The 14,170-nt window shown below is 42.2% G+C and overlaps 1 long non-coding RNA gene across 1 annotated transcript; it reads right to left on the bottom strand.

Moving 5' to 3' along the window:
- Positions 1–4,176: 4,176 nt before the first annotated feature.
- LOC116222498 lies at positions 4,177–13,466 on the bottom strand. Its single transcript, XR_004164697.2, has 3 exons — positions 12,818–13,466; positions 5,765–5,847; positions 4,177–4,507 (listed from the first exon to the last, which is right to left on the bottom strand). It is a non-coding gene; the product is annotated as an uncharacterized LOC116222498 (long non-coding RNA).
- Between the last annotated feature and the right edge of the window lie 704 nt (positions 13,467–14,170).

Raw genomic sequence — 14,170 nt, 5'->3', positions numbered from 1 at the left:
CTCTACATATTCATACCACACCACACACACACACACACACACACACACACACACACACACACATATTCATGCCATACCACACCGCTATGCTGTGCTCTGCATGCCAGAGAGCCTGAGGGACAGTGGCTGACCTCCAATCAGGTCAGCACTCACTGAGAGGGCCGGGCTACACACGTCACATCACACTAAACAGCCAATCAGGAGAGAGATTTCAGCAATGTTCAACTGCTCCCTTCATTTAGTCACACCACAGTCACGCCCCCCTCCTCGTCCTTTTGAGTTTGCGGGGTGCCGCCCCTCACTGCCATCCCTCCCTGTCCTTGGCAGCAGTGCCCATTCTGTGGAGAGTGGTTTGGGCATTAGGGATGCCAGCGGGGTGAGAAGGGGGAGATCACTGACCACTCTCTGTTATCTCACTGGCTTCAAAATAGACAGTCATTTCTACACACACACACACACACGCACAGACAAACACATGTACAAACAGATATACATGCACATGTGCAAATACACTCACACACACAAACACACACACACACACACACAAACACACACACACATGCACATACACGCACACAGGGGCAGCCCAGGAATTTGCTGTGGCCCCAATTTGATACGCCAAATTCAAACTGAAACAACATGTTTATCGATCAGCGAAGCTCCCAGCATGACACATCACCTGCTCCCTGCACACCCTCTGATGCTCCTGCCTCTCTGCTCCTCTCTGCTCCTCTCCTCATCACGTGCAGCAGACTCCTGAAGTGAGGCAGGTGTTTTACACACTTTGCAGCGTATGCCAGCAAAGCCTTTTCCTCTTCCGAACCACTGGCAGTGGGTTTCCTCTTTCTTTCCAAGTTTGGACAACGAACTGCTCGAGGGCTGGAGACTTTGCAGCTGTGAGCCCTCACTGCTGTTACAGGTAGCACCAGCTGTGTCGCTGCAGCTCACATGACCTTTTGAATACCTGTATGGGCCATAAAGTCTAAGGGCTCGGGAAAGGAACAGGGGGGAAACAAATATCGGCCCTTAAAGTATTTAAAGTATAGGAAAATTCCTGAACTGACCAATGGCCTGAAAACACACTAAAACACTCAACACATACAGTATTCTCTCTCTCTCTCTCTCTCTCTCTCTCTCTCTCACACACACACACACCTGCCTTGTCCAGTAGATAATTTGAGCATTAAGGTGCTCAAATCAACCCAGAAGAGCTTAATATGTTTTCTCCTCAGCTCCAATCAGATATTTCATAACAGGAGAGGGAGGTAGAGAGGGGAAGATAAAGAGAGAGATGAGAACCTAAAGAAGGGATTAAGAGAGAGACGGAGGTGGAGGAGGAGAGGGAAGGAGGCAGGCAAAGATGTAACACTTTACTTAAAGCCAGTATCCATAAAGCATTATAAACACATTCGTAAAAGGTTGTAAAGTATTCATGACTCTTAATGATCAGTCTATATATAACTGTTTATACCTGGTGGTGACTGCACTCATAAAGCGTTAAGATGTTATAGTATAAGCCCTTACATCTTGAAGTATCAGAATGTATAATAGGGTTGTCAAAATAACATGTTCATTTCGAATAAGAAGAATCTAAAACATTAACGCTGATTAATTGCACTCTATGATGCCCCTTGACCCCATGTCACTGTTTATCGCTCAGCAGCGGCCATATTGGATGGATATAGTGGCCAGTCTGCGGTACTAATTTGTATTTCTCCCACATGGCTTTTTGTTCCCACTGAGATGTGGAGCTAGCATCAATGTTTTGAGCTGTACTGGTAGAGACATGTTAGGCCCACAACCTCATCCTGGCATTATTTGTATACATCACCTTGTTTTCGAGTTTGAGACTGAGAATTCCAGAACTTCATAAATGCTCGCACAAAAACCTATGGAAATCACCAAAGGTAATTTGTTAAATATTTCCACGGAAACTTATAAGGGGTTTTTTGGTGACATACGTTTTGCCAGCTAGCAAAATTTGATCAGTGCTTCAATTGTTGGTGTAGTCGTTTTCTAAGTTAGCTAGCTCGCTAGTTTTAGATCAACTATGAGATGCGTTTATCAATAATAACACAAATATGTTCCTCATTAGATCAAATTCACTGAAGTACCTGTTGTTTGCCATTAATGTGTGGTAAACATCACACTGCCAAGGCTTATTGCCATGATTGTCACTTCATGTCAATGGAAAATCCTGACTTTTAAATGATCACAAAGTGTGTAATTAATTTGATTAACAACCTTAATAATAAAGCTTCTTTTACCTTTTGGTTATGGCACTTAGGACATCTTTGCCTCATGTCAAATGCTGTTTAGTCACTAAATGCTCTTTACAGAGCCATATGTGACCCCATACAAACTTTTATAATAGTTGTGCAGGGCTTATACTACATCATAACACTGTTATATACAGTCATGTCTATTTATAAATAGTTATATAGACTTATAAAAGTAGCTATGATGTATTATAAATACTTTATAAACATTTATAAAGGGGTATATGGATATAGGCAGAGACAAGAGGGAAAGTGATATGGAGGGAAAGGACGGGACATAGAGAATATGAGCCCGCAGAGTGAAACTCAGATAATGATAGAAAAAAAGCGAACAACGGATGACCTTTATTTATTATTTAATTTACCTGATATCTTCTTTTTCAAATTATAAATTTAGTTTTCTTATCACTGTTATCATCGCCTAACAACAGACCTAACACTGACCATAAGCCCACATACATCCAGAATATGTACTAGTAAAACTAACTAACTTATGTAACACATTTTTTTTACATCTATTTGCTTAAACTTAAGTTTCATGGCCATCTTTACTTAAGTTTCATGGCCAAGATTACTACAATGAGCGATACGATTGAAGCTCACTTGATCAGAAATAGATTGAAAAAAATGAAATGTAGAACAGAAACAGAGAAAATGAATGAGAGAGTGAGAGACAGAGTGATAGAGACACTGAGAGAGAGAGAGAGAGAGAGAGAGAGAGTGATGGCTGCTGGGGAGCAGGCGTTTAAGCATCCAGTCAGGTGCATGATGGGATTGGACTGGATGGGGAGTGTTGTGGGACTCGGCGTTCCCAGAGGACCCATCAGTGGGAATAACATTTCAACGCGGCACTCTGCTGGAAAAGCAGCCCCAAAGTGCTTCCTTAACCCAACGTCCAATCACATTACAGCAAGCTGTCAGTACTCTGCATGTCTATTAATCAGAGGGCCAGAGAGCCGGACTGGCTAGCCAGATCAGGGCCGCATCTGGGCCAGATAGATGGATAGTTAGATAGATAGAGAGAGAGAGACAGATAGGCAGAGTGAGGGGGAGAGAGAGAGATAAATAGATAGATAGATAGCACTATGCACTTCACGTGTAGATACATTTTATTATGAGCAGGATGTGCTAATATGAATATATATATATATATATATATATATACTGTACTCATTAATTTATTAATAAAGTATACAGTACTCCATTGGGAAAAAACCTGATATATTTGAAATATATTAAACATGCTTATTTATGAGAGTGGTGTTTTTTTATGCTATTTTTTACAAAAAATATTTAGGAGTAAAAAGGAGCCATATAACAGAGAAGGTGCACAAAGCCAGCCAAGGCGCTTGGTAATGGAATGATTCTATTATCAGCATGGCTGACACTTCTGAGCTGACAGTATGACAGAGGGAGAAAAACTGTTTGACAACACGACGCAGTGTTGCACACACACAAACACACACCTGCACACACTCCATAACCAGCCAATTATTTCCCAAATGGCAAGGGAGTGTTTTGGTAAAGGAGTGAATCACATGAAGAAGTGACATTCTGCAGAAACAGGATGTTTGAAGTGTCAGCGTGTCATTTAGCTTGATTTGCTGCTGCTGTTTGGGACAAACTTTATTTTTCCCCCGTGGATTTCGGAGTGGGTGTGATATGCGTGTGTGATGTGTGTGTGTGATGTGTGTGTGGGCACACTCAACTGCTAGAAGAAAACTAAGATACCTTAACCTTATCCAGCCAAGCACAGTCACTGTCGTATCCACTCTGAGACTATGTCAATTTTATTGACAAAAAGCCAGTGTATAATGTGAGCGGTATATGTGAGTTTTGTCTACATAAACATACCTTATGGCACACAGTATGACAAAAAATAATCAGCTTTATTCATATGCATTAAAACAGCCAGCCTTTTCATCAACAATAACTGCACTGATGGCGGTTACTGATTTCCAATCAAAGTAATGACTATCAATCAAGGCCATTGATGGTAATTAGTTATCCCCGCTAGGGAAGAGAGCCAGGAGAAGAGCATATTTGTTTGTCTGTGCAGGAGTTGACCTCTGACCCGCCCCTCCATTAGTCAATGAACAGATGAGTAAACGGCTGAGGCATGTGGTGAAGGAGGAGGTGGTGGTGGAGGAGGAGGTGTTGGTCTCCTCAGCACACTGTCCAAACCACTTCAGAGCCAGCGGGCCTCACAGGCCTGCCGCAGCCAAATGCTGTTTGAATTTTAAAGATGAGCAGGGGAAAACAAAGCCGGCTGGACAATCTGCTCAGTCTGTGTGTGTGTGTGTGTGAGTGTGTGTGTATGTGTGGGTGTGTGTCTGTGAGAGAGAGAGCGAGAAAGAGTGTGTGCATGTGCGTGAATCTGTGTATGTGTGTTTGTGTGTGTGAGAGAAAGAGAGAAAGAAAGCACGTGTGTCGGTGTGTGTGTATGTGTGTGTGTGTGTGTGTGTGTGTGTGTGTGTGTGTGTGTGAGAAAGAGAGAAAGAAAGCATGTGTGTGTGTGTGTGTGTGTGTGTGAGGAAGTTCTACTCATTACATTATTGATTATCATCTGACCCTCCTCAGGCCCCACATGTGGCTGAGATTCTCCTCCTGTTTCCCCTGCTTGTTTAAAGCTGTCCACACTCATTTCTCTCTCTCTCCTCTTTTTCTCATCTTCTCTCTCATATATCTCTCTCTCAATCTCTCTCCATTTCTCTCAGTTTTTCCTTCCCTCTCTCTTTCATTTGGAAAGGGGGCAGTCAAGGGGTTGCAGCACAGAAGGTGTGTGTTGGGTACAATCGAACTATGTGTTTGTGTGAATTTGTAAGTGTGTGCATGTGTGTGCTGGTCCTCTGTGTGCAGACCTGATGTGATTTCATGCGAAGGCTTTCATGTCTGTGGAGTAGTGTAAAGTTCTGTCTACTCGTGTGTTCACATCCTATAGCCCCAGGTCTGGTCACCTCCTCACGCACACACACACACACACACACACACACACACACACACACACACACACACACACACACACACACACACACACACACACACACACACACACACACACACACACACACACACACACACACACACACACACACGCATACACACATGCACACACACACACACACACACACACATAGGATCACACGCTCATACAAACACACAAAGACACACACACATACCTCTGACTTATGACCTGGGTCATAACAGCAGGTAAGCACTCCTCAACACCAAATAGAGGGGAGCACTAGCAGCTAATGTGGAGCATTGTATGTGTGTAAATGTGTTTCTGAGTGTGTGTGTGTTCGCGTGTGTATGTTTGCATGTGTGTTATTCATGCATGATTGTAAATCTATGCAGGCATGTATCTATTTGTATACCTGTGTGTGTGGGGGGGGGGGGGGTGGGGATGTGTGTGTGTGCACATACTTCATATAGTTAGTGTGTGTGTGTGTGTGTGTGGGGGGGGGGGGGGGTGTGACACACACCTGCCAGAAGAAGAGTGTGTTTCTCAGACTCGGCTGTCTCCTCTCCTCTCCCGACAGAAAACCTTTCTCCCGCCATTGATTTCCTGCCAACAGGAAGTGGAAGTGGTCAGCGTCGGAGTGCTAGCAGCTAAAAGGTTAACTCATCAACCTTAACACACTGCAGCACTGATGCACCATGTGACAGGGAGCTCAACACACGCCGTCAGATTATTGGCAAGTTAATACACACCCTGCCCTCTTACAAGCTCACATACACTCACACACACTCTCCCTCTCTCTCTCTCTCTCACACACACACACACACACACACACACACACACACACACACACACACACACACACACTCCTCAACAGAGAGTCTCATGTAAGGGACACACACACATTAAGATCATGGGCGGTGGAGGTAAGAATTTATCACAGGGGTTTAATGTGTCATATAGGTTATCATGTTATAATAATAACACTGTAATATTACTTTCTGAGGGGACTCAACTCTAGCTCAATGAACAAATGTCACAGGGTTGACGGTGCGCACACACACACACACACACACACACACACACACACACACACCACAAACACACCACATTCACACACATGATCACTGGAGTATAACATTAGTCTGCTGAAGAAGTGAACGTTTAACACAAACAGTGAGAGGTTTGGGGTCTTTATGCATAGTCGGATGGTTGTGAGTTGGATGTGTAATTATGTCTGTGTCATAATGCAAGAGCAAGGAGCAAGAGACTGTGACTTGAGATGACTGGGTTTAGTCACATTATTAAGAATATGGACTCCACCATGTGTGTGTGTGTGTGTGTGTGTGTGTGTGTGTGTGTGTATCTGTCTGTCTGTGTGTATGTGTGTGTGTGAGAGAAAAAAAGAGAGAGAGAAAAAAACCGATTGAAACATATAGCTTCAAACTAAAAACTTTGAACAAATAATATGATAACTCAGATAAAATGGTTCACATTACTTGATCGTTGGCAAAATAATGAGTAGTCATGCAGTTAACTGGTAATTGGATTTGTTACTTTTTATAAAAAAAATTGTACGTGTTATTACAAAGAAAGCATATTACATTCATTAGCTATTTAATTTTGTTTTGGTTAGAGAGATTAAGAGCTTGGATGTGTGATGAGAATTACTCCTTATGGTAAAATGGGTATGCATTAATACAGACAGACCCTTGCAGTCTCGGGAATTTCATGTTCAGCTGTCAATACCCACTTTGGCCAGAAGGTGGCGCCTGTTCTACTCTTTCCACTGAGGAACTGCCACTTCCACCGCCAAGAAAAACAGACTTTTATCATAACCATATTTTAAAAACAACATTAAATTACTGGTCTTTTTATTTTGTTATTACAAAAACACATCGAAATGGATGAAATATGAAATAATGCTTGCACTTTGAAAAAAAAATCTTTATTTACAAGACACAATGTGATGTATAATATCACAATATGTCTGTACTGACAAACCTTGGATCGAGCTCTGTGTCCTCTATAATGACACGACAGACACTCAGATCACTAGTTTAGGACATTCACATTAACAATAGTAAATGCATTTATTACACTAGTAACAGACTATTCCCGCATAGATATGAACAAACAAACATACTGAATGTACATTTGTTGATAAAAGCACACTCGTGCGAGCGCACTCATGCACACACACACACACACACACACACACACACACACACACACACACACACACACACACACACACACACACACACACACACACACACACACACACACACACACACACAGCCTCCCAAGGGTATTTTGTGTCCACCTTTTAAGAGGTCACATTTCCAGGAGTCCAGTTTACATTCTTCTGTCACAAAAGCAATACCCTGCAATTTCAGGGCCATAATACCCCTCTGGTCAACTGGAATAGAATGACCTTTTCTGCCGTTAGTTTCACTGTTTCATTATGAGCTATGACACCGCACACTCCCATTTTCCCTCTATTTATTCATCAGACACTCCTCCGTCTCGCTCGTTCATTTGGGGGGATGGAGTGAAGATGAACAACATGGAGGAGAAATAAAGAACTACAGCGATGAGCAAACAAGCGGATTTCACCGTTGACCTGTCGGCCACTCGTCAGAGCACACACAGGGAATCCCTTGTGAGTGTTGCCATTCTCTCTGTCTCTCCCTCCGTCTTTCTCCCCCCCTTCACTCGGTTTCTTTTTCTTCCTCTCTAACTATCCCTCTCTCTCTCTCTCCCTCTCTCTCCCTCTCTTTGTCTGTTACTTTATCTCCTTCTTTCTCCTCCCCCTTGCTCTGTGTCTCTGTCCATTCCCCTCTTCCTTTATCTCACCTCTGTCTAATGGAATCCTTCTGGCTGTGATTTGATGGCTGCAAAGCCGCAGAGGATCCCCTGGTGTCCAGCTGACCTCAAACCTCAAACCTTTCAGATTGGCTGGGCCTGGGTAGCATACCTACGCCACCACCTCCACCTTGTGTGTGTGTGTATGTCTTTCTCTGTGTGTGTGTGTGTGTGTGTGTGTGAGAGAGAGAGAGTGTGGTGTATCGGTGTGTGTGACCTGGTTCACCAAAACACCCACCTCTGTGTTGGACAGCAGCACAAACAATCCTCAATTGGAGAAATGCCAATTAAACACACACCTGCCCAGATCACCAATACCTCTAGTGTACATTGAAACACTAAATCAACAGGGGACTCCTGTATGTTTTATTTAACTGCAAAAATCAAGCAATGCATGACATGATGCATTTACTGCAAACACGCATGCTCCATCGTCTACACTGTTAAATAATCTACATTCTATATATAGGCTATATATTCATCTTTGAATATCTTTATTCCAACACCAAATCAAAACCTAATATGTATAGAGATTTCAGTTCAAATTAGACCACAAATACTCAAATGTGAAATCTGTTTTAGTTTGTTTGATTGTTTCTGTTTTTGTTTGTTTCTATGCTTTTTTGTTTGTTTGTTTGTTGTTTTCATATTGACTGTAGGTAGCCTGTAGTTACGTATCTGGTCATCTGATTTCCTAATGTTCTATTGTGCTTCAGATTGGAGGTAGTGTCAAATATCGATGCGGGGACTCCATGATCCCTCTCCTCCGGCCTCCAAACTTCTGCCTGATAGCAATGACACGCTTGGAGGAAGGGCTATCTGCGGATCAATTAAGAGAAAATGGCCTCTCTATTACATGCGGTAGCTCTGCACTCAAACTAACCTCTGGACCCAAACCCTGCCTCAGGCTATGAGAAGGGCCAGGCTGTCAAAGTTCAGGGTTACACACTGAGACACATCCCCTTATTTATGGGTACATACACATTCACACACACACACACAAACGCACACATGTACATAGAATTTTAATAGAATAGAACATTACATTGCATGTCATTTGTAAATGTAATGCGAAATAAATACTGCAATGTGTGAAAATATACTGCAACCTGTGAAAGAAGCTAATACTTAATAACATACATTACATTTTTTTATTGGAAGGATGCAAAAATCAAACAATTTTGATAGGCAATTTTGATAGGCAAACACACACACACACACACACACACACACAACACACACAGCATGCATCTTTCACCTTCCCCTGCTCTAGTATACCCCCCTCCCCCAGCCTCCCACCCCAAACAGATACACCTCAGAAATCATTACAGTTTCTCCAAATGACTGGGTCATTTACTGTAAATCAATGATTTCAATCATCACACACTTACTGATCCGTGAGCGCGCTAGGCTGGTGTTCACTCCATCCTCAGACGAGAGGCAGTGAGCGAGGAGCGCTTCTCACAGGTCAGTTCTCATCAGCTGTCCTCATCAGATGAGGACCCTGAGCGGAGATTAGGCAAACAGCATCCACCCGTCTGGTGAATCACACACACTTTTGATCAGAAAACTGGTGTGAGGCTAAATCCTCTATTTTGCAGCTTTTGTCCCATTAATCCCATAAATTGAGGATTACTGTAATGTGTCAATTAGTCGGTTTTATACGGCACTAAACCAGTTTTCCATGCATAATTTATGTCATTTTATTTAATTCCCAAAATCACACACCAAGGGAGTTCATTTTTAGAACAAAACAAGTTTTCCACTTGGACAAATTTAGAGATGATCTTTTCGTTCAATTGCAGGGTTTCTTTTTTTCAATTTGAATGAGTATTTACTTATTTTGATAGAAATCTACTGAGAGCACATATCTATCAAGCCTAGCAGTGTTGTACCATTTGTCAAAGACACTCTTAAGTTAATTAAAGGTCACTTGTTAGCATAATGCATTGCTTGTGTGTTAAACGTATTGATTCCAATTTGAATGCAAAACAGCACATTGATTAACTGTGGAAAGGAGGTTTTTTTTTTAATCACACACACACCCCAACCGTAGCAGGACATGGACATGTCTTTGCGACTATAATACAACTCAGTTACACACAAAAATACATCCCAAAATATGTTGTTACCTGACCACGCAATTATGCTTAAACTGTACAAAAAAAACTAACCACAAATCAAAAATATGAATAACTTCGCAATTGCACACCAAAACAACTACACAAACAACATAACCAGTAACACAATGAGGCCATCACAACAAAAACACAACGCTGTAGTGACACACACAACACACAAACACACCTCCATGTCTAACTTTGCTTGTTTACACCACGTGGAGGACAGCGAGGAGGGAGCCCATTGTGAATGCACTGAGTCTGTTTGTTTGTACGACGAGACAGAGAGGGAGAGAGCATCAGTCACACCCAAACAGGAGAAGAGTTACACTGGAGCCCTCAGTGGTCTGTCTCTGGCACTGGGTCAGATCCGGGCCAGAACCACTCACAGCCTACAGTCATTTGGACTCAGGCAGCAGGGCACACATGAAACCCTTAACACTCTGAAGTATATCAAACACTCCTAGCCTGGTGTCTGAAGTTTATCAAACACTCCTAGTCTGGGGTCTGAAGTACATCAAACACTCCTAGTCTGGTGTCTGAAGTATATAAAACACTCCTAGTCTGGTGTCTAAAGTATATCAAACACTCCTAGTCTGGTGTCTGAAGTATATCAAACACTCCTAGTCTGTATATCAAACACACCTAGTCTGGTGTCTGAAGTATATCAAACACTCCTAGCCTGGTGTGCCTGTGGTGGAGACAGTGCTGTCTAACTTCAGATAATCCCACGGCTAAAGACAAACGGCTTGTAAAAAGTGTAACTGTGACTCGTGTCCAGAACATTTAACCCGATTTAATAATTCAGTTCTGATTTGATTCTCTGCATTCATTTTGAATGATGCCGTAGAGAGGGATTTGAAGTCCATCCTCAGTTCTGTCAGAGATGATTACTTTGCTTTCTGCCAGTGGATGGCAATCCTTGATCTAAAGTATAAATAAATATTCCTCATCCCTCTTTATACAGTATCTTCATATTGCAGTGTACTTTTCACTGCCACTGCCTCCAGATCGATTCCTAATGTGATTTTGACCTAGACTGGTTAATAAATGAATGGGTGCTTGAAGGCATTTGTCCCCTGTCTTTAATGTGAGCATGTTCCAGTAAGCTAGGAGGAAATACGCCTCTAGTCATCCCTGTGGTCCTGTGGCCCAACTCTCCCAGGGCTGAAACATGCCTGAGTCCAAACACCTTCATTCCACAGAGCAGCAGAACACTGAAACCTCAGGACAGACCCAGGCAGACTGGAGGGGCAACACTCTGCTCTGTGTACCGAAAACTTGTGTGTGTGTGTGTGTGTGTGTGTGTGTGTGTGTGTGTGTGTGTGTGTGTGTGTGTGTGTGTGTGTGTGTGTTTTCCCGTTTCTCACTGTTTTGTGTTTACATGTTAACTGTCTGGAATGGCACTGAAATATACAACAGCAATGTGTCAGCATTGTTTATGAACTCTGTACTCTGTACTCGTAGTATTGTCTAGGAGAGTTCACCTATAGGAACATTTTAGATATTTGATAGCTCAGGAGACCTATATGTGACCTCATTATTGTTTCAGTTATGTGTCATTTAAATCACAGATATTTTTCCTTAAAGCCCAACAGTTTGACAGAAATGAGATGAGTCCCTTTGTTGTAAAAATCTACCATAATTGACAAACAAAATCTCCTAGCTACCCCTCTCCACAACAGCTTTGAACAGTCTTTTTGTCATAGGCCAGTGCCTAAACACCAAGGCTGTCTCGAGAGAGAAACAAAAGAGGTTTTTAATTAAATCTGAGCAGTATTTGTGACCCTGTTGAGATCTCGCCTTTAACAGCATAGGAATCTCACTTTTAATCTTGTTGTCGTCGGGGAGAAACTGAGGAGATAATAAGGACCTCTTTCCATGGGCACACACACGAACATGTGAAATCTCACTTTTAGTTCCTTTAATGTTGTAGTTGTCCAGGAGAAACTAAAGAGATCTCTTTTTAGATTTTCTCTTCTTCTGCAGTTTCCTAACCAGTGGTAGTAACCAATGGTAGTAATTTATACTACTGATTACTGATTTATGGTTTAAGTGATTAATAATACTGATTAATATGACAGTGACATGCGACACAAAACATCCAGCTGTGCGTGTATGTATTAGGACCATGATGAAGTTAGACACAAATTTAGCGCCCCCTAGCTGTCCTGGCTATTGTATTGGAGTGCGCTATTAGGCTGGTAGGCTACTATTATCATTAGCAAACAAGAGATAAATTGTAGTAAATTTCACAAAGAAATACATTTAACTATTTACTTGAAAATTGATTATGAAAATAGTAGAAATTGACATGTACACAAAATATAAATGACAAACAAATAATTTGGTTATGACTGCGTCCAGTCACTTCACATCAAATCTCCACAAATTCGAATAGCATACACACAAAATGACTTTAAACCTACTATAGGACGGCATGTAAATAACCTACAGTAAAATACTTTGGTACCCAACCAGTTGTCCAAGGAGTGGCGCAGGCCGTAAGTCGTTGCTGGAGAGCGGGGGAGCCTTAAACAAAATGCCAGCTTCGCGCCCAATACCCCACACCAAAGAAAACAACTCACGTGCGGCGGCGTCCTCCTCCTCCTCCTCACTGTGGTGATGGCACACATAGTGTTGGTAATGCTGGAGTGGAGACGTCGTCGCGACAGTCCACAGTTGTGTCGGGTCACTGACGATCCGGGAACGATGCTCAAATGAGTGGGCGGGATGGCCACATATGGCTATTCTCACTAAAAGTTCCGGAACTCACTTCCACGGCACAAAGCGAACGTCGATTTGACTAGCTGTCGCTGTATCCACCTTGAATCTTCTAAAAGTCTGTCCGAGTTTCCGTAGTAAACACATCATAATATAATATATATAGACTGTCGAAATATCACTGTATAATGTAGTAATAAGATTCACTGTCCGTTTGTCTACTTACTTACATACATACACACAATATCACTTCACTGCATTGGTTTTCTAACATAAGCTAACTTTACTAGCAAGACTCCAGTGCGAGCTCTCACGCCTGTGTGACTCTCTCTTCTTCTCCTGACCTCTCACCCTGACTTCTGTTTGGCTCATACTTCAAGGTAAATACATTTTAACTAATACAAATTTTAAAACATGGAAAAATTATTTAAACATTTTTAACAGTATGAATTGCACATTTTAAAATTAAAATAAACAAAAATAAAAATACAATGATTTCAGGTTACACCCAAAATTCCCATAGGGATACACACACTCTAGCACTCTACCCGAGGGTGACTCAGGAGTGTGAGGAACCGTGCCTCTCTGGCTCTCCTGAGAGGGCCTCCTCTGAGCTTCCTGGGGGCATAAACATTCCACTAGAACAGTCAGGTGCCAACGACACTCCTCTGCTGCAGCGCTCTGCTGCATGTGGGTTCAGTCAAAGAAAACTAGCCCTGGTCTAGAGCCCATCACTGCAAAATGAGATGACACACTATTTCAGTGTAAACCCTCCTACTTGACGCTGTGATGTAACTTTTTAATTGAGGGTTAGTTGTGCAAGTTGGCTAGAGTGAATTCCTCATGGTAACTCAGTTCGTCAGTTAGTTTGAGTTTGGGGGGGGTATATACTGTATATTCTCCGGTTGAGTTCAGTCGAAGACTTACCAATGATCTGTGGAATAACAGAAACATGAATCTAACCTTATTACACATCCTTGTCCCAGCTGCTATGAGAAGGCCTGCGATGCCTGGTCGGTGTAAAACTTGTTAGAGGTGTGACATTGTAACACCTGCGTTGTACTGCTTGGTAGAAGTACTAGTTGACCGGAGCAAATTGCTTCTGATTTCATTCTGGTTCGTTTGTTTATGTTTTTGTTAGCCTGTCGGTTTTCTTTCTATGATGTCTTCATATTCTTCATTTTTCTGCTCTGTGCCATTGAAATCACTGACAAGCA

This window comes from Clupea harengus, chromosome 11 (genome assembly GCF_900700415.2).
Source record: "Clupea harengus chromosome 11, Ch_v2.0.2, whole genome shotgun sequence".
Lineage (NCBI taxonomy): Eukaryota > Metazoa > Chordata > Actinopteri > Clupeiformes > Clupeidae > Clupea > Clupea harengus.
Note: the sequence above shows the minus strand (reverse complement) of the source record. Positions and strands in the feature narration are given on the sequence as shown.